The sequence below is a fragment of the Perca fluviatilis genome, chromosome 23, assembly GCF_010015445.1.
Source record: "Perca fluviatilis chromosome 23, GENO_Pfluv_1.0, whole genome shotgun sequence".
Taxonomy (NCBI): Eukaryota; Metazoa; Chordata; class Actinopteri; order Perciformes; family Percidae; genus Perca; species Perca fluviatilis.
Window position 1 is genome coordinate 22,377,890 of NC_053134.1, and position 19,549 is coordinate 22,397,438.

The window sequence follows — 19,549 nt, forward strand, 5'->3', positions numbered from 1 at the left end:
TTTGGACTTAATCTGATGGCTAATCCATTTTGACTCGACTTGGCTGTACACAGAAAAGGATCAATAACCACAGCAAAATGGGAAAATAATTGGGCTGCTCAGCTTCAGTTATGATCACTTTACCTGGACACAACATGACTGGCTGGCAGAGACAAGAACGTGCTGGCTATGACAAAACAAATCAGTGAGGAAAGGAAGGGACATCTGAACAACAAAGGTGGCCTTTCAGGAATTCTACTCTGCTAACATTTAAGTAAGGAAACACTTTTTCAACTTTACTTTTAAATTATACAGCTTACAATATTCCTTACTATCACAGTTATGAGATTAGTGTCCCCAAGTCAGTATAGGAACAAATGTAGCCCCTTCTGTTCCTGAGTTAGGGTGTTGAATAATGGCCAGAAAAGTGTTTTTGCAGAACATTATGATGTCAAAGTGAAGTTGATATTTGACCACCAAATTCTAATCAGCTCATTCTTGAGTCCAACTGGACATCTGTGCCAAATATATGAAATTCCCTCAAGGCGTTTTTGGGATATCGCGTTCACGAAATGGGACGGACAAGCTGAAAAACAATGCTTCTGGCAACGGCTGGGGCTGGGGCTGGGGCGGAGGCATAAAACCAGAGAGAAGAAGTGATGTTTCTGTTCCCAAAACCTGAAATACTTTATTGCTTGACATCAGCATGCTCACAATATCAATGTTAACATGCTTATGCTTGCTGGTGTAATGTTTACGGCGCCCAGATGTTTTAAGAAATTACTGAGGCTCTTTTATGGCTTCAGTGGGAACCAATTAGCTTGGGGATGAAGTCCAAAATCAACAATGCATTAGTCCTGCTCTCAATACAGCATGCCTTCTGTCTGAGAAGGCATGCTGTATTGAGAGCAGGACTAATGCATTGTTAGTTTTAGACTTTAAGAAAAATATAGAATAACACCAGCCTAACACTTTAGAGCATGTTCTGTTATCCGCTGGTTTTGCAACAGGGTTTCATAATTTCCATGTTTTATGTTATTTTGCATGCAAAAATCAATGTTGAATTGGGGTTTTGGGTGTCAGGGAGGGGCAGAGTAATTTTATCTCTGCAATATATCTATATTTTTCAATGTTTATGTATTCATTCTCTTCTGACTAACGGAAATAAAATATAATAGGTTCCCTCCTTTCCTAATTAGGCTGGTAGTACAATAACAATACGTCAGACATGGTGTCAGAGGGTTAAGATTAAATATGTAATTACATTTGGAATACAATTTTCATTTTGCATAAAGATTGAATTAAAAACACATTTAAAGATGGTCAATATGTTTATAGAGGATTGTTATATTCCCCTCATATCGAACACAGTTAACTGTCATTAAAACCCAGCATCTGGATTTTGTCAATAGTCATAAAGCCCAACTGTGATCCACACAGTATGAGACTGTATAATTTCTCTTTTAGACTGAACTCATTGTGAATAGAAGTAAACATCCTCAGTTGAATAGCGAGTTGCTGAAAAGACAGACAACTGATTTTACTTTGCACACCCTCTTGTCATGCCAACAAAGCCACAAATGTCTGCTGAGGAACAGAGCGGATGGCGAGGGAAATTGCTTTCAGTACAGCAATAAGAAGAGTGGGACAGCTCTGCTGCTTACATGACTGTAGAACAATATATAAGCCATCAAACAACACATATTGGATACAACGCTGAACAGACTACACAGATAAACGGGTACTATAAACATTAAGTGTTAAGCTGAGCGAGAGCAGTTACATATTAAAAGGTGCCATATGCAAAGTGACAATAAAGTAACACTGCTGCTGGACAAAGCTCAGTAATTAGCTTTTCGTATGTTACTGGCTCATACCCAAAATATAACAAACAACTTATCCTGTTTACCATCAGGACTCCATACATATTTCCACTATTAAAATGAGCACATTAGCCTTTACGTTGAGCCCTGTTGTCCAATCAAATGAGAGCAGAGGCCATAGAAATAGAATGGATAAAGAAGGCCATTGGACTGTTTGCCGTGGTCATTTGATGAGTAGCCTACAAAACAAAATGGCGATTGTTGTTAGTTGTCATGGTGACAACTAACGTCAGTGGGGCCGTAAAGTGTGTCACAACTCGAGAGCGGCCCGACGTAGCGAGGAGTGAGGAGGACGGAGCGTTAGACCCAACGGCAGTTGGTCAGCGGACCGTTAGACCCAGCCCGCTGTTCGACTCATTCTCTGTGACTAATGCAGCACAAAAGCACGGCGGAACCAGCCAGCCAGCCAGCCAGCAGACGACTTGTTAGTTGGCCGTGCCCCCACGCCCAACCGGTCGAAGAAAACGAGCGAACATCCGAATATTTGTTCGATGGGTAGGTATTCGATTTTCAATTTGTTTTCAGCCTGGTGTCGTTTTCAGGCGTTGTGATAAAAGTAAACATAGCAACACGTTAGTTATGGCCGTGCACAATGCCAATACAGCAAGAGCTGGCTGAGCTTTCATTCACAACACTGCATCGGTCATCACTTGCCAGACCGTCCGCTAAAAACACACTAAAAACCGTTTGTTTTGAACGCCGGAGGCAAAAAGTTAAGTCAGCAAAGCACCGAAGCTTCGAAGCTCAAAAAAATGGTATTTGGTACAGCCCTACACAGCTGTAACTCATCTGGCGATAGCAATGGGCTTTGTGTGGGTGGTGGTACATTAAGTTGTTAAATCTGACTCATTTAGCGGCTGGCTCTCTGCCTTGTAATGTTACTACTCCGCTGCCCGTTTGTCCGTTACTGTAATCCTCATCTCCGCGACTTGCTGCAAGTAGGTTTGTATGGAAGTTTATACGTTGCCATGGCAATGTTACAGATAGAAATGGCTGCCGCTCAGACCATTCTTCTACGTTGATTTGAATGGGAATGGCCTTTCTATCCATTTTATTTCTATGGCAGAGGCGGTCTTGTAACTGTATCTGTAAACAATAAAAACGAAGGAAGCAGTTGCTCTTAATTGTTTCCACCCAACCTGCTTGCTGTAGGTCATGTTTATTTCTTATTTGGTTATCAACACTGCTAATATCATAATCTATGCAAGCTACAGTAAGTGATTGACAGCAGCTGAGTTAGCTGTTGCCTAGAGACAGCTGGGTGATGCGTCTGCATGTGCTGGCTTATTAAAATCAAGGAAGCTATGTGTGTAACTGGTGGTATCAGACCTTTAAACCAAGTCCAGTGTGATGGAGAACTAAAGACAGACATGATGACACATCTGTCATACTACGGAGGTTCCACAGAGCACGGCATTAACACCTCTGATCCATGTGGTTAGTGGAACAGAATGTGGTTGGACTGAACAGCATCTTGGTGTGACTGCATATAACTGTGTCAAAGTAAGAAAAACATCATTGTTTGCCATTATTTGTTGCCTAATTGCCATGCATGTAATTTATAGGCGATTAAGTGGATCGCGCAGCCATGAATCCAAGGTCGCTGTGGCTGTGCGTGAATGAGAATCTTATAGCGAAATAGCATAAAGGGAAATATGGAGGTAGACCGGTTTAGGGAGCAGGTAGAGAGGCTGTTAAAGTGCGATAAGTCGGGCAGGAAAGGGCAAGGTGAAGTGAGAGATAGCTGTGACAGCCAAGAGAAGACAGGGAAAAGGTTTTTTCGTGCAGCTGAAAGTGTGACTCCACCTACTTTCAAACTATATTTTAAAAAAGATAAAGAAAAGACTGCATACTGCAGAGCCAAACATCCTACTCAGAAAGGTGAGAAAAAAGAATTATGAAAAATATAAAAAGGCTTCATTCTTAAACTTGGAAATAGCAGTTGGACAAAATAATCTTGACTAAAATATGACTGAAACTTCAGAGGATTTACTCCATAACTAAGCAAAAAAAAACTTTCATCCGCTGATGAAGACAATGAGGCTGAAAGCACAAGAAAAAGCTACTAAGTGGACCTTGAGTCAATATTATGTCAAAATGTAATAAATGATAGTAAAAAACACACAAACCGCGTACAATCTGTCAAAAACATCATTTTGTATGGTGAAAAACAATTGAATTCCCTTGCTTGCTCACGCACACTAAAAAAAGCTTTTTCCTAACCTATTTGTTGTTTGCTATATTTGTTGTCTTGTCGCTTTTCGCACGCGCGCACACACACACACACACACACACACACACACACACACACACACACACACACACACACACACACACACACACACACACACACAGAAGGACATAAGCGTGATTTCCTCCCTGCCCTCTGTCTGCCCCTCTCCCCTGCTCTCCTGGGTAATCAGCTATGAGCACATAAACATTCATCCATCCGCAGCCGCACACCTGCTGCAATCTGTTGACTTTGAGCAGGATCTTTCACCTGTCGCTCGCAGCTCAGAGAAAGCTGCGAGCCGGTCGGTTTGGAAATGTACCAGCTCTGCCTGGTCCGGTTCCATCGTGTGCCCAAATTTGAGCCGTCGGGATTAGCTGACAGCTTTGAGAGCCATCACAGCAGAGGTGATAAATGTGCTGTAGCCGTGGGTGTCCATTTCCTTTTCTCTGGATGGTTATTGACCTTCTGTTGCACTTTACTCCACCTTATTGGACGTATTATTGTAGGTGTTAGACATTAGCAGTTCTAGCTATATGGAATGGAAGTGGAGGATTCCGTTGGTGCGAAGTAACTAATTTACTTACAGTAAGTACTGTACTTAGCAATTTAGAGGCACTTTACTTCAGTTTTTCCATTTTCTGCTTTTTTTTAATTTATTTTTTTACTTTGACTCCACTACATTTCAGAGACCAATATTGTAATTTTTTACTCCACTATATTTATTTTAGTTACTTACTTTGCAGAATCATTTTAATAATCCAAAACATGATCAACAGATAAATTATGATCTAATATTATAGGTTAAGATAAAACTGTGAAATTGGGAATTTCCCCATTGCAGGATTAAAGGTGCTGTAGGTAGGAATGTGTACATCAACTACTTCTCAGTCCCTCCCCCGTTTCCACTAAAGCCCAAAACGGTCTCCTAAGCCCCTCCCCCCATAAGGGAGAATGAATGCTTGTGCATGAGCAGTGACTGACACGCAGTTAGACACCCCGGCCCTGATCGGAGCATCTGAACAGGGAGCTGTGGATTTTTGCCAATCGCACTACAGACTGTAGGTGGAGCCAGAGGAGCTGGATTTTCTTTTAAATGACCTGCTTCATGTAGTTCTACTGGAACATAGGGTCAGTTTCAGCAAATATGTTTTATAAGTCTTACCTACTGCACCTTTAATAAAGGAGTTTGAATCTTTGAAAAAGTTGATTGACTTGATATTTTCATTGTCGATTAATAGGTAGATTATTTTCTCAATTAAATGTCGGAACATTGGATCAGTGTTTCCCAAAGCCCAAGATGACGTCCTCAAATGTCTTGTTTTGTCCACAACTCAAAGATATTCAGTTTACTGTCACAGAGGAGAGAAGAAGTAGAACAATATTCATATTTAACAAGCTGGGATCAGAGATATTTTGACTTTCATAAACAATGACTCAAATGGATTACTCAATTATCTAAATAGTTGGTGATTAATTTAATAGCTGACAACTAATCAATTAACCTTTGCAGCTCTAGCTGCAACATTAAAGTGATGAACACAAATATATATTAATAATTATAATAATTCTCCATAATGAGTCATTTTACTTTTGGTACTTTAAGTACTGTATATTTTTGATGCAATTACTAATGTACTTTAACTTCAGTAAATTTTGAATGCAGGACTTTTACTTGTAACAGAGTATTTCTACAATGTGGTATTATTATTTTTCTTTAAAGATCTGAGTACTTCTTCCCCCACTGGAGGATTCTGTCGCTCTGATCTTTTTGGTTTCCATGCTTACAACCTTTATACTATATGATTCTAACACTGCTTTGGGGCGCCTGGGTGGCTTGCCTGGTGGAGCGGGCGCCCATGTGCGGAGGCTCGGTCCTCGACGCAGCGGCCGCAAGTTCGGTTCCGACCAGCAGCACTTTGCTGCACGTCATTCCCCATCTCTCTCCCCTTTCTTGTCTAAGCTGTCCTGTCACAAATGGCCTAAAATGCCTAAAAAATCATCTTAAAAAGAAAAAAAACAAACACTGCTTTGAACGCTTGTTTTATAAATATCGATTTGGATATAATAAAAAAATATTGATTCACTGCCATCACAAAGTAATGCCGGTAGCCATTTATCAGTGCAGCCATTGTCTGCATTGATAAATCCATAAGGATGGCTTGGCTACTGTAAGTCTTTACTGGGTAAGCAGAAGACTGAAAACGAAGAACATCAATACCCACAACTGCGAGGGGAGCACATTATCTACATACACCTGCAGCAGGAACACAGAAATCAGGAACAATCTCCATGTAATGTTGTCATTTTTCCTGCATAATTGGCAATTACAGCAAACAGAGGCAATCCTGTGAACAAACAGCATCAGACGCCAGTGATGAGATTTTAAAGCTGTTACAGTGCAGAGCTTTCATTAGTAATCAATGGAGGCTTAGAGGCATCTACTGATCTGCATGCAGATGTCCTCATCACGTGCCAGCGATGATCTAAAGCCGGTGGACATGCAAACACCACTGCGCTCAATGGTGCTGGTCAACACCCCAGAGGTGACCCGGTGGGATCGATAGCATGTTGTACTGCACCTTGGCTCAGCAGGGTTTGCTTTGAAGGGAATTAAGAAGCAATTACTTCATAAACATTGCAAAGTGAAAACCTATTATCTCAATCGGCTTTTTACTATGAGCAACGTGGTCCTCCGTGAACACACAAACAAACACACTTTTGCTCATTTCACCAGAGATTTGTGCATTTCTGTTTTTGCCCTCGCTTTTCGCACTGGCTTGTGTGGGTGGGGACTCCGCTAGAAAAAGGTCCACTTAGTCTAAGTTCACCATCCACCCCAACACCTCCCTCAGGCTGTTCTCATGAACCAGTTCTACATATAGCTTTGAAAATTAATGTACACGTCATTTGTGCGTATTCCACATGTTTATTACTGTACGCATCACATTGACTGCTGCTGTATAAGAGTGTGAAGATCCTAAAACACAGGGCTTTCAAATGGGGGAACAGAGTTTGTGTCACGGAAGAAGTTAAGGGGAAAACACAAGACTCGTGTTCATGTCCCGGGAGTATTAATTAAGGGGACACCATTTTTTTCAACCCTCCCGTTGTCTTCGGGTCAAATTTGAAGCGTTTTCAAAGTTTTTAAATCAGAATTGTAGGTTTCCTTCAACCAAATTGCCCAAAAATAACATGGATGGTTCACTACAACGCTCTTTGCAAGTAACATTAATCAAACCATGATCATTGATGTTACTTGCGAAGAGCGTCACTGAATTCTCGGTGTTCAATATTATAGCATGTGTGGTCTTCCTAGATAACAGGTGTGATTCTGTGCTGCCATAAAAAATAATAATAAAAAAAAAAATATGGTTTCAAAACAGTATACCTGACTGAACTTTGACATATATTTATATCTGTCTGTGATTATCCATCAGGCATGAAAACAGGCCAGGGGTGAATAAGGTGAGAAGGATATTACCCCTCTAGGGGAGGTCCGGGGGCATAGAAGAAAATTTTAAATATTCCATATTTTAAAGCATCAATCTGATGCATTTTGAGATGCATTTTTTGCCAACCAACAGTGTAATATTTCAATATGCATTCATTAAAGTTAATTTGACTGGTAAAACAATAATAAAAGTCATAATTTTTTAAAGACTAAAACGTTTTGGATCAATTTTTACTTCTTCCAACCATATGTTAAATAAAGAGTCAATGTGGATTTACATATTGCAATAATATCATAATCCTACAATGAATCACTCTACTTTGGCCAGGTCATCATCAAAAGAGCGAATTAGTACATTCATGATTTTGTCCATGTTGATATTAGCTGCTTTATTTACAATTATTAAAAACGTCGCATTGTTTATCTTTTCATATAGCTAGACACCAAGTGCTAAACGGCTTCCCGTCTCTACCCTTTTCCTCTTGTCCTCTATTCATGCCTAGCGCCATTTGTTTTAACTCCTTTCTCAACTAAATCTGCCTCTCTCTACCTCTATGGTATCTACATGCTCCAAGTTTGATAAACTTTGCCTCCATTTTTTTTTAGCCGCGTTAACGTTTCGGCAAAGACCCGCCCTACTTTGCATCTGATTGGCTAGAACTCGTTTCATTGGTTGGTGGAAGTTCGATGATTGGTTAAATCCATAGACAGTATAGTTAAATCCAGCGCATCAAAACAAATCCCATGTGGACTTTTTAATTTATTTATTTTTCTAAAATAGTCATACGCCAGAAATCGGGCACCAGGCCAGAGCACTTACACCCCCCCTCCCCCCCCCTTAAACATTTTCTCATCGAATCTACACGATTCACGTAGGTCACCTATTTTGGTTTCAAACGGCGCAGAAAGGTGAGTGATTTTCATGTCTGATCCATCAACATATGTCCCTCATATCTTAACTATTAGTCCAAATAATTCATATTTTATGCTTCTTTTTTTTAAAGTGCTCATATTATGCTCATTTTCAGGTTCATAATTGTATTTAGAGGTTGTACCAGAATAGGTTTATGTGGTTTAATTTTCAGAAAACACCATATTTTGTTGTACTGCACATTGCTGCAGCTCCTCTTTTCACCCTGTGTGTTGAGCTCTCTGTTTTAGCTACAGAGTGAGGCATCTCACTTCTGTTCCATCTTTGTTGGGAGTCGCACATGCGCAGTAGCTAGGTAAGGATTACTAGCCAGTCAGAAGCAGAGTATGAGGGCATGCCATGCTAGCAGCTAGGCGAGCATTATAACGTGTGCCACAAAGTGACCACGTTTGTCTCTGAAGTAAAGGCTGGACTACAATAGAGCTGTTTGGAGCAGTTGGTGAACAGTGTTTTCTGTTGGAGATGGTAAGTCCCTTTGGGGTGGACTTTGGGCTTTTTCACGTTGTAAACCTATAATGTGCACAAAAAGATATATAACGCAATAAAGGAGAGGGAAAAGGCCAAAAAGCATAATATGAGCACTTTAAACTCAAACTAGGAATAATTTCATATAATTGAGGTTTATTGACCATGGATTCTAAAACAACAGTGTAAAACTAGTGGTAATAAGTTGGAATGAAGTTGCCGAAGATGTAACACAGAATTTGGTGATAATTTGTTTTACAAACAGGCAAAACAAAAGACTACACAACGGTTGGTGCCTAAAGAATTGTTGTGCATGCGTTTCCGTACAATATATGTACATGAGAATGCGTTGCACCTCCCTACATGTGTGCAGTACAAAAAGTTGTCAAATCCTTAAAATGTTTTAAGTGTTTTTAGAGTTAAAACTCAATATAATAAATAACTAACTTTAACTTTGATTGTTGCTTATTTAGTTATGAATATTTAATGTTGTTGAGAAAATACTTAAGATTTGCCATCCCTAGCACAAGAGGCAGAGCACTTCACAGGCACAAACAAGACTTAAGTCCTGCGGGCGTGCTCAGGTGTCAGCGTCTACCCAGAATCCTCTGTGGATGGATGCGGGAGCCGTGATGGACGAGGTAGAGCTGAGGACCCTTCAGGAGCACAGTGTTCCATTAGCCAGGCTGTGATGTACTGCTGGTCCTCCTCCTCAAACACACACACACACACACACACACACACACACACACACACACACACACACAATCTGAAACCACCATTCAAGCCTGTAGAGGAGCATGATGTACCTCTTCATTCAGCTTCTATTAGTGCATTTTTCAATCGGATTAAAAGTGGCTGTTTTTTATCTTAGAATTTATATATCCTTTTATCATTGTCATATCATTAAATATTTCCCATTTAATAGTATTGTAGGTAAAAGAGCCGTTTGATTTTTTATTTAAGACAATTGTGTTTACAATCCCCTCCACTGTTAACAGCTGGAGTCCAGAGTCGTCCTTGAATGCGCCCGACCTCGCACATCTTCATTCTTCACTGGCAGCAAATCACCAAGGACGATCTCCGGCTCAACTGCCCTCCATACAGGAGAGAGCGGGAGAGAGATAAATATTAACTTGGGCAAAATATGAACGTCTATTCACTTATCCTCCAAGGACGGCCAAAGAAGCAAATAGGCTTTGTTGGTGCAAGGGGGCTGTTGGCTGCAGTTGGGAATGCAGCACATGCTTTTGTCTTCATACACGCAGCTACCAAAGTGGTTTTGGGCCTGAGGGAGCGAGTCAGCAAGTGAATAAGAGAGGGAGAGAAAAGTGAGAGTGCGTCAGAGACAGAAACCGAGAGGATTAGAGGTGATGAAAGTGTGACAAAAGAGATGGATGCTAACTTGCAGGCATGGAGAGAAAAAGTGAAGGAGACCGAAAAGAAGAAGAAGTCCAAGAGGAAAAGCCTGGGTGCCATCTTTGTTACCACACCTCCCCACCAGTGACGACAGATACAACTGATACACTTCTCAGAGTCACTGTCTTACACTCACTAGAGCAACGCTTTGGAGAAAGCACAGTTAGCTTCACAGAATAGATCCACAGCTCTGGTTAGCAGCCAAGCCCATCTAAAGCAGAACAGCAGTGAGGTTTTGTTTACTATTCACCAACGTCAGCCACCGCCTCAATTAATCAAGACAGTCTGCTAAACGCAGATCAGATCGGTCTGTTTGGTCCGAGCTCTTTCAGCCAACAATCAGCTCAGCACGTATGCTCTCTTTCACCATTCTGTTTTGTATTCACACACTTACTCACATTTACAACTGCTGCCTGCTGCAATTTAGCTCCACTGAAGTAACGCAACGCCCTGCTGTGATGTTCATACGCACAGAGTAGTCAGGATCCGGTATAGGAGACTGCACTACTCAGTATGACACGATGTGCCCTGCTATGACATGAACTTCCACGATGACCTTCGAAGTCACTGTTCCATTATCTTTAATGTGACTATTATTGGCCACTGTTCATCACACCCCCCAACCGGCCCGTCAGACACCGCCTACCAAGAGTCTGGGTCTGCCGAGGTTTCTTCCTAAAAGGGAGGTTTTCCTCGACACTGTTGCAATAGCCACTGCTAATGCTTGCTCTTGAGGGAATTACTGTAATTGTTGGGGCTTTGGAATTTATAGTGTGTGGTCTAGACCTACTCTATCTGTAAAGTGTCTCGAGATAACTGTTATGATTTGATACTATAAATAAAATTGAATTGAAGTGGTTGCAGTGTTAGGTGTCTTGCTTAAGGGCATCTTAATAATGGCTGCAGAGGAAGAGTGTAAGTCATGTAGGTTCAACATATTCCAGCTACTGCCGTTCCAGTTACATGATAAAATACAGAATATACGTAAGCTAAATAAACCAGACCACCACAGCATTTTTTTCTCTCTCAAATACACACGACCACACTTGGGTCGTCTAACACCTTGGCCAGTTACATTTGCTGAAGAAGTTCCTGACATGCGGTTGGGTTAAGTTAAGTCTGTTTCTCTCTGTTAACAGATGTTATGATGGTCCGCTGGAACAAGCGTTGACGTTCCCTAATGGCAGCTATCGTAGCTAACGCTAACGGTTCTATGTGGAAAAACAACGGCAGAGAGACGCAGACATTTCAGAGCGATTTGGGAGTTCCAGGTGAACTTGTGAAAGCTGTTGCCGTAGATGCACGTTAAAGCCGGAGGATGCTGCGGTCAAGCAGTCAGAGTGCGCACGGAGAGGAGGCTGTTCTTCCGTGCTGGTAGGCGCGCTTCTTTTCGGCATTTAGCGACAAACTACAGCACTTGTAGGCGTATATGCTGTGCCCTCAGGCTGAAAGAATAGCATCCTCCGGTACTGTAAAAAAAATTAAATAATACAGACTAGGTATTGACTTGGTACCGAAGTATCAGTTATTGTGACGTCCCTACTCCTTAGTGTATCATATTATTGTTTAAGTTCATTATATGAGATGTTCACAAAGGCTGCAAATAAATCAGTGTCGTCCAGTCACTTCTTTTCCCTTAGAAGTTTGCTGTGAGGCACCTCATTGACAGTAGATGCATGCTGCTGGAAGATGCACACAGAAGCCTGTTGCAATGTATATTGTTTAATACTATACAGACCAACATCACCAGTCTGGAAAATAATCACGATTTGAATCGCTATATTGGTGAGGCTTGCACTTAGATATTTCCCTCAAATCATTCAGCCTGTATGCGTGTGTACTTACTTTGAAGAAACCTTTTAATTTCTAGAGCTGCACTAACCACATCACTGTAAAGCTCATCATCCTGGGTTTTAATGCTTTAATAATGCGCTATGATCCAGGATCAAGGAGACGGGAAGCATCTTTCTTTGTAGTGTCCTGGTAGATGGCCAGCACATGGGTACAGAGGGATCACATGGTTTAAAAGGAGCTATCTGACTCTGCCTGCCAGCCTTACAGAGAGAGGCAGAGAGACTGAAGCAGAAAATAAAACCCAGACAGAGAAGGGGACAGAGAAAGCCAGACAGGCCAGAAGAAAAACAAAGCCAATTATAAAGAAAGGTTTAAAAGACAAAAAGGGTAGGAGAGAGATGAGGAGGTTATAGAGACTGACAGAGAGCGGGAGATAGAGACCACGAGGAAGAGCCAAGCAGAGGGAGAGAAAATGAGACAGAAACAGAGAAAAAAAAAACAGGACAGACAGAAGTATTATGGAGATTTTCTGACCTCTCCAGTGATGCACTTTAGGTCTCAATATATAAACACAGAGAACATAGAGATGGTTAAAGTGCTATATTGCAAAAGTTTATGTAATTAATTACAGGGAAGTTGTCAAGGTCTCACCAGATCAGTTTTCCCCAATAACTCCCACAGAGAAGTTTGTGCACAACGATTGTGTACTGTCACAGAACAAAAGAAATTATTTCTGATTGGAATACAGCCAAAAACAAATCTCTCCTTATCCTATGGGAAATAGTCTCTCTACTATACTCTACTATCATTGGACAAAAGTCCTCAAGCAACACTCCTCTGTGTCCTATAAGAAAACAGTATTTTCCCCCCACTGGTGACCTTGACATAAACATCAGTTCACATTCAGTCTACATACATGGTGTTTCCATCTGGTCACTGGAATGTCACTGGAGGTAATGAACGACATGGGCCTCTGACTACATTTCCATATCACAGCTCAGTGAACAGTGTGAGCATTTTTTGAACATGATGCATACATAAAAATTTTCAAATTATTAACAAAACTCAAAGAATCATAATTCAAGCAAGCAAGGTGAGAAAGAAGAAAGTGAAAAGCAAGAAAGACAAATGTAAGATCAGACGTAGAAAACGAAATCAGAAAAGAGAATCAGAGAGGTGAGTAAATCAGACAGATCCTTAGAGGGTGGCAGTAACCAGAAGGTCACTGGTTTAAGGCAGTCACACTAACTGGTCTGTACTGGGCAGCTCGGAATGGGTGATACAGTATGATATGAATGTGAAGTAGGATAAAACAAAAAAGCAGCAGTGGTTAGTGGAATTTCCTAAAGCTTAAGCAAACAAGGAAATTGGGAAAAGAGGGCTGGGTATCGTTAAAAAAAAAATGTTGATCCCGGTGCCGATACAGTGACTTCAATACCGGTTCTGAGCAATACCTTTTTTTTTCGATACCAATTTTACAAAAAACATTTGAAAAAAAAAGAAATCACAAAATTAAACATTAAGGTAAAACATTTTTTCAGCTCCTTTACACATGTGACACACGTTAGCCCGTCTAATGTAGAGTTTTCCGTTACACAGCAAATCACCAGCATTATTAGATCTGGTAGAAGCAGGCTGCGTGCTTATTGGCTCACTGACGCTGATGAGATTTACTCCCTAGGTATTGTAATTTGATATTGAATGATAGGGCATTTTTCGATACTCGAAACGAAGGAGAAAATTCGGTCGGTGCCTAAAAAGTACGGAAGTTGGGTAGCCAGCCCTAGAAAAGACGCATTCACGTAGCAGAGGATGCAAAGTAAAACAGGGCTAAGACTACAGAGACATGGACAGGAGGATGTTGAAGGCGGGAGCCAGAGACAGCCAGATGCAGCCGGAGAGGTGACAGCTGACTGTTTCCATCTTGCGTCCAGTCCAGACAAACCAGACCGGCTCCACTTTGGAAAAGATCCAAGAGGAAGCTGAGGCGATAATGAGACAGTCCTCATTTCCTCTGTCCAGACTGACCAGCCAGAGGATGACGGGGAGGAGGAGGAAGGACAGGAAGGAAAGGCTGCAGGGTCAGAATTGTTCAGCCAGCATTCAAACAAGCAGCAGGGGAAGCGTCTGAGCAGCCAGCTGTGATGGAAAACGCCTGCAGCAAGGAAAGCGAGGAGCACAGCGACATATTGTGTTATCTACAGCGAAATGACCATTCAGGATTTCCTAGACAGCAGAAGAAGGCGGTTCAAGCCTGTGGCTGTTCCACTGCTTTTCTCCATATAATATTCATACTCAGAGAGCCAGATCAGGTTAATTAACAGCCACCAATGGAAGGTGTTGTTTTAGATTAACTCTGGTGCTGTGCTGCTTGGAAAGGGTTCAAAGCCAAAACATGTTTTCAAGCACTAAAGCATGTTAATGTAACTGTCTATCTTAGCCATCCTGAACTGCATAGAACAATGGATGTTCATGATGGACCACGGCTGGGTACTGCAGCCTCCATACCTTTAAAAGGTACCGACCAAAATAACCCATTCCCAAGGAGTATTTAAACTTCTCCAGTCAAATGACACCTGCATTCAACCCTTTTTGTACCCAGACCAAGAAAAAAAGACTATTTGTATGGTTTTGCTTGCAGCCAGTCGCCGCAAGCATTCAATTTAATGTGACGTGTGATTGGCTCCAACACATACAGTCTGTGGTTAAGTCCAGCGCAGTGTATTTGATGGAGTTGGCAGCTCAGTGTTTAAATAAAGTACTCTACTGGGATCTGTATTACTTTCTGGGTACTGGTATTTGTTCCGGTATATTTTTTTAAACAATACCCAGCCTTATGCTGGTTAAACAATGACATCTAAGTTCTGATAAGCGGATAGGCAGAAGACGCAACTTCAAGGAGCTTGGTGTCGGACCTGGACTAGCTACGAAGTATGCTGCCCTCTTGATATTTGGGCAGATAGGATCTTGTTCAGGACCGTCTTCATGGGTTTACTTTCACAATCCCACCCCAGAGTCATCAATGTTCTCCTTGGCTTTTAGTGTTGCATTTTGGTTCACTTGAATTTCTTTCTGCGTTAAAACAAACTAAGGGGAAAAACACAAGTTTACCATCCACTTATTGGGACCAGCACAATGGAACTATAGGTTTGAAACGTCCTAAGGTGTACAAGGAGAACTGAGGATGCAAAAACTGTGAAATAGTACAGGGCGATTAAGAAATGAGAAGAGATTATAGAACAATAAAAAGGAGACATCATTCTGTTTGTGGGTGTTCATTCAGTTGGATTGAGTCAACCTTTGCATAATGCATGTGCAACCAAGGTCCTGTGTTTTTCCTCATCTTTTCTAGCTCTCTGTGCAGTTTCCATGAAGAACAACATAAAGTGAAATAAGCCAATCTCAGTGCATTGGCTCAAGCCAATCAACATTTAGCAATAATAAATTGAGGAGAGTCCTTCCAACCACAAACAAATACCCAGATGGATTATGGAACAATTTATGAATGTTTGGTTAGGGATGCATTCATGACAGTAACAATTTTAAATGAAGCATTTTGAAAACTTAATTGAAAAATAAGCGAAATATAAAAGAGGTAGAAAAGACGCTGACTAGCTCAGTGATCTCAGATATTCAATACAAACCGGTACTATATTCAGTATGAATGTACAGTGACTGTGAAAAGCTGGTGAACGAGTACAAAAGACAAAGTTAGAGATGCAGGAGAGAAACTGGGCTGAGCTGTCTGCCATGGTCATTGTGATCAGACACCAATGCGTTGCAGAGGAGGAGGGGTGTGGGGGGGGGCGGGGGGATGAGGTGGGGGCTCAGTTGGTGCACTGCATCTGCAGGCAAGCAGTGTTCATGCTTCACTAGAGAAGCTGGATGACTTCACCATTTCCTCACGTTTCACTCACACACACCTCATAGCCTTTCTCCCATGTGGGGAAGGTGACTTCACTTCCACATCAGGTAGGATGACTTCATTTCTCTCTATCTCCAATAGTTTGCTCCCTCAACCCATTTTCTTACTTGTTTTCTTTCGCAAAATGTCTATTTTTTAAAGAAAACATAAACCACTCATCATAGGCAACATTCTGGTTTGAAAGAATACGTTCACATTTTCCAGTCTATCTTAAAACATTGCTGAAATGCCCATATGTACATTGATTGAAAGGGATATTGGTTAGTTCAATTGTTCCTCCTGTCCATACTGGCTGGCTGCAAAGAGATCGCTTCTTAGAATGATTTCAATGTAACTGATGGAGGATCCACAGTCCTTTGCTCGGTGTAAAAATGCATTCTGAAGTTTATCTGAAGCTTGTAAGGCGTCAGCAGCCTGTGTTGGACTAATCAAGTGGTATGAAATCTCCTTGTTGTTTTACAGCAGACAGTAGGGAGGTTCAGTAACACAAAGCGAGACCTTGGTACTATTTATGACTAACTTTGGAAGATTACCAGTTGATTTGTCTAACGCAGACTGCTCAAGATTATAGTAGATTTGGTTGAACTTTTAAATGGCTTGGTCTATGGTCTATGTTGTCCCCCATCACCTATATTAAAATTTTGGAAGGGATTGCGGACGATTACAGAGAACAAAAACTCATGCGAGTATTGTTTGAGACCAACTTCAAAAAATGTGAACCTGTGGTTTACTGATCTCCTGGGTCCCTATTTAACAAGTGTCACAGTCCAAGGAGTCACGCTGAAAGTTGACCCAAGAGTACTCCGAGTATAGGACTTGAGTGACAGCTGGAACACACCGGGCACGTAGGTGTCACGTAGCGTAAATAAGTGCCTGATTGGGAGCCTGGCCCTTCATACCGGACGCGCATTTCTAGGCGCCGGTCACAAAGAGATCCTTCTCTCTGCCTTCTCTCTCTCTCTCTCTAATAGAAAGAGACACGATGAGTGGGGAAAACGGTGGTAATTGTAGCCTATATGTGGCTGTGTGTGTGTGGCTCTGTGTGTGTGCACCATATATGAACAGAGAGGTATGCTTAATAGTATTTAGACCTGCTGTATGCTAATGGACCATGATTTTGTAAATGTATTTAACTGCTCCTATAATATTTATGTCCATGTAAATTATTCTTTTCAATAAATTGTTAAAATGTGTGTGTGTGTGTGTGTGTGTGTGTGTGTGTGTGTGTGTGTGTGTGTGTGTGTGACTGTCTGTCTGTCAGTCTCTCTCTCCGTGTGCCTGTCTCGCTGTGAGAAGTCAAGACCATGAACCTAGGTCTCTTATTTTGAATGTGTTACTGTACTGTGGTCTGCCTGTATGTGATTACCTGCCCGGCTTGACACATACGCTCTCGTCTCGCGCAAGAAACTATCTCTGCGGCGCGGGCCTCATAAGGAGAAGATTCCAGATCGGCCCATCTGAGCTTTCATTTTCTCAAAGGCAGAGCAGGATACCCAGGGCTCGGTTTACACCTATCACCATATCTAGCCACTGGGGGACCATAGACAGGCTGGGGGAACGCATATTAATGTTAAAAAACCTCAAAGTGAAATTTTCATGCCATGGGACCTTTAAGAAAGTTGTTAAAATGCTCTTCCTTCTAATCTAATGTAGGACCAAAAAAGTATAACTCTGAAAAGTTTTGGCCAGTTAGGAGTGGTTTCCTCCCTTCTTCCACAGAGATTAAAGGTCAGGGTTTCTGATCATCATTATTTGTGTGAGTCAGTTGTCAAGGCAACTTCCAAAGGTACGAAGAGGCCTGAGAGTCATTGCCTGAGATTATAACTAACACTATGAAATGCTGAATGTTATTGTGTTGTATTTTAAGGTGTTTTCTCTTACCTTGTCCAAGCGTACAGTGGGGTATATAAATATGTATGTAGAACTGTAGGTAGTAATGGTGAATCATGGTTTTGTGCTCTTGCCGTTTCTAAAATAGTTTGGTCCTCATGAGGATTAAGACAATAGCGGAAAGAGCTGAGAGAGAACTGGCTGCGGAGTTATTAACTCGCAGCTCAGATAAGCAGAGATCACTGCTGCCAGCCGCGCTGAGAGGCACATCACCAACACCTTGCCCACAAGATAAGGGAATTAGAGGCGACAAAGGCGACCGTTTTTTGCACCGTTTGCCAGCATGAGCATATTGGAGCTGTGAATGTGTCCTATTCAGGCTGTACCGCTCCCCCCCCCCCTGCACCACCACCATCGGGCGGAACACAAAGACATGAATGCAGGATGCATTGAGGAGGAAAGGAATACAACAGGCAGAACATGGAGCCCAGTGTGCGTTCGAGCCTCCTCTATAATACTCGTCTATTTCTCTGAGGATGTGACATTTCAGCCAGCAGACCTTCATGGAGCCCCGCACTCACAGCATTTCTGCATCAGGGCTGGATTTCATGATCACCTCTCTGAGGAGGAGTGAACACAGGAGGATGACTTGATTTAACAAAGGACCGTAAATATGAGAGGTGAGAACACATCAAAAAGGTAATGGCAGGTCTCAGTAGTGTTGGCTCGTATACACAAATAAAAATAAGATCTAAAATGTATATTATTTGATTCTTTATTTCCGTGTCATGCACACAAAGTGCTCATCGGGTTTATAAGACACTACTCTATATCCATGACGTTCCACTTCTGGGATTGCTTCGAAGACGCCGGTAATTCTCCAGGATGTCTTTCATTTCGGCCGGATGTCCGTTACTTTCCGCTTTCTTTGTGTTGGCGTTCTAAACTCCGGTGGACTTATGAGGACTATGGTTAACTGCTCCTCAGATCTCTGCAGGGTAAATCCAGACAGCTAGCTAGACTATCTGTCCAATCTGAGTTCTCTGTTGCAAGACTAAAACAACTTTTGAACGTACACATGTTCCACCAAAACCAGTTCCTTACAGAGGCTATTTTGCAGAGGCGCTGTTGCTCCATCCAGCACTTAGCACCGCCCAAGACAGTTGTGATTGGTTTAAAGAAATGGCAATAAACCAGAGCATGTCTTTCTCCCATCCCGGAATGCTGTATGGACTAGTCAGACCCTCCACAGCAGCACTGTGGAGGAAGGTCTGGCAAAGCGAGACTAATAAGACACCAACATTTCATTACAATTCGCAAAACTATCAGTTATCTTACAGCTCGTTCTTAAACAAAGTCTTCCATCTTCTTGCCCAAGATTGGCAAATCAAAATCTGCTACAAAAAGGTTCCTTTCTTGAAGCATAACTCAAATTTATCATAGTCATCCGACCATTGTATATTGTATATTGTGCTTATATAAAAAAAAAAATTTAACATCCACAAACGTGTTTACTGAGCATCACAATCATTGGAGTTTGTGTTCACCTGACAAGTTCATTATTCAGTTAAGGGCTATGATCGGTCCCAAAAAAAACAACCTGATCCTTCATGAACCTGTATAGTTTCTATTCAAGCCT

At 41.7% G+C, this 19,549-nt stretch overlaps 1 long non-coding RNA gene across 1 annotated transcript in view; it reads right to left on the bottom strand.

The window, feature by feature from the left end:
• Window positions 1–3,875: 3,875 nt before the first annotated feature.
• Window positions 3,876–19,549, bottom strand: part of LOC120553112 — a 67,623-nt gene continuing 51,949 nt past the window's right edge. Inside the window, exon 4 of the long non-coding RNA XR_005638101.1 lies at window positions 3,876–3,905. This is a non-coding gene — a long non-coding RNA (uncharacterized LOC120553112). The remainder of the gene's footprint in view (window positions 3,906–19,549) is intronic.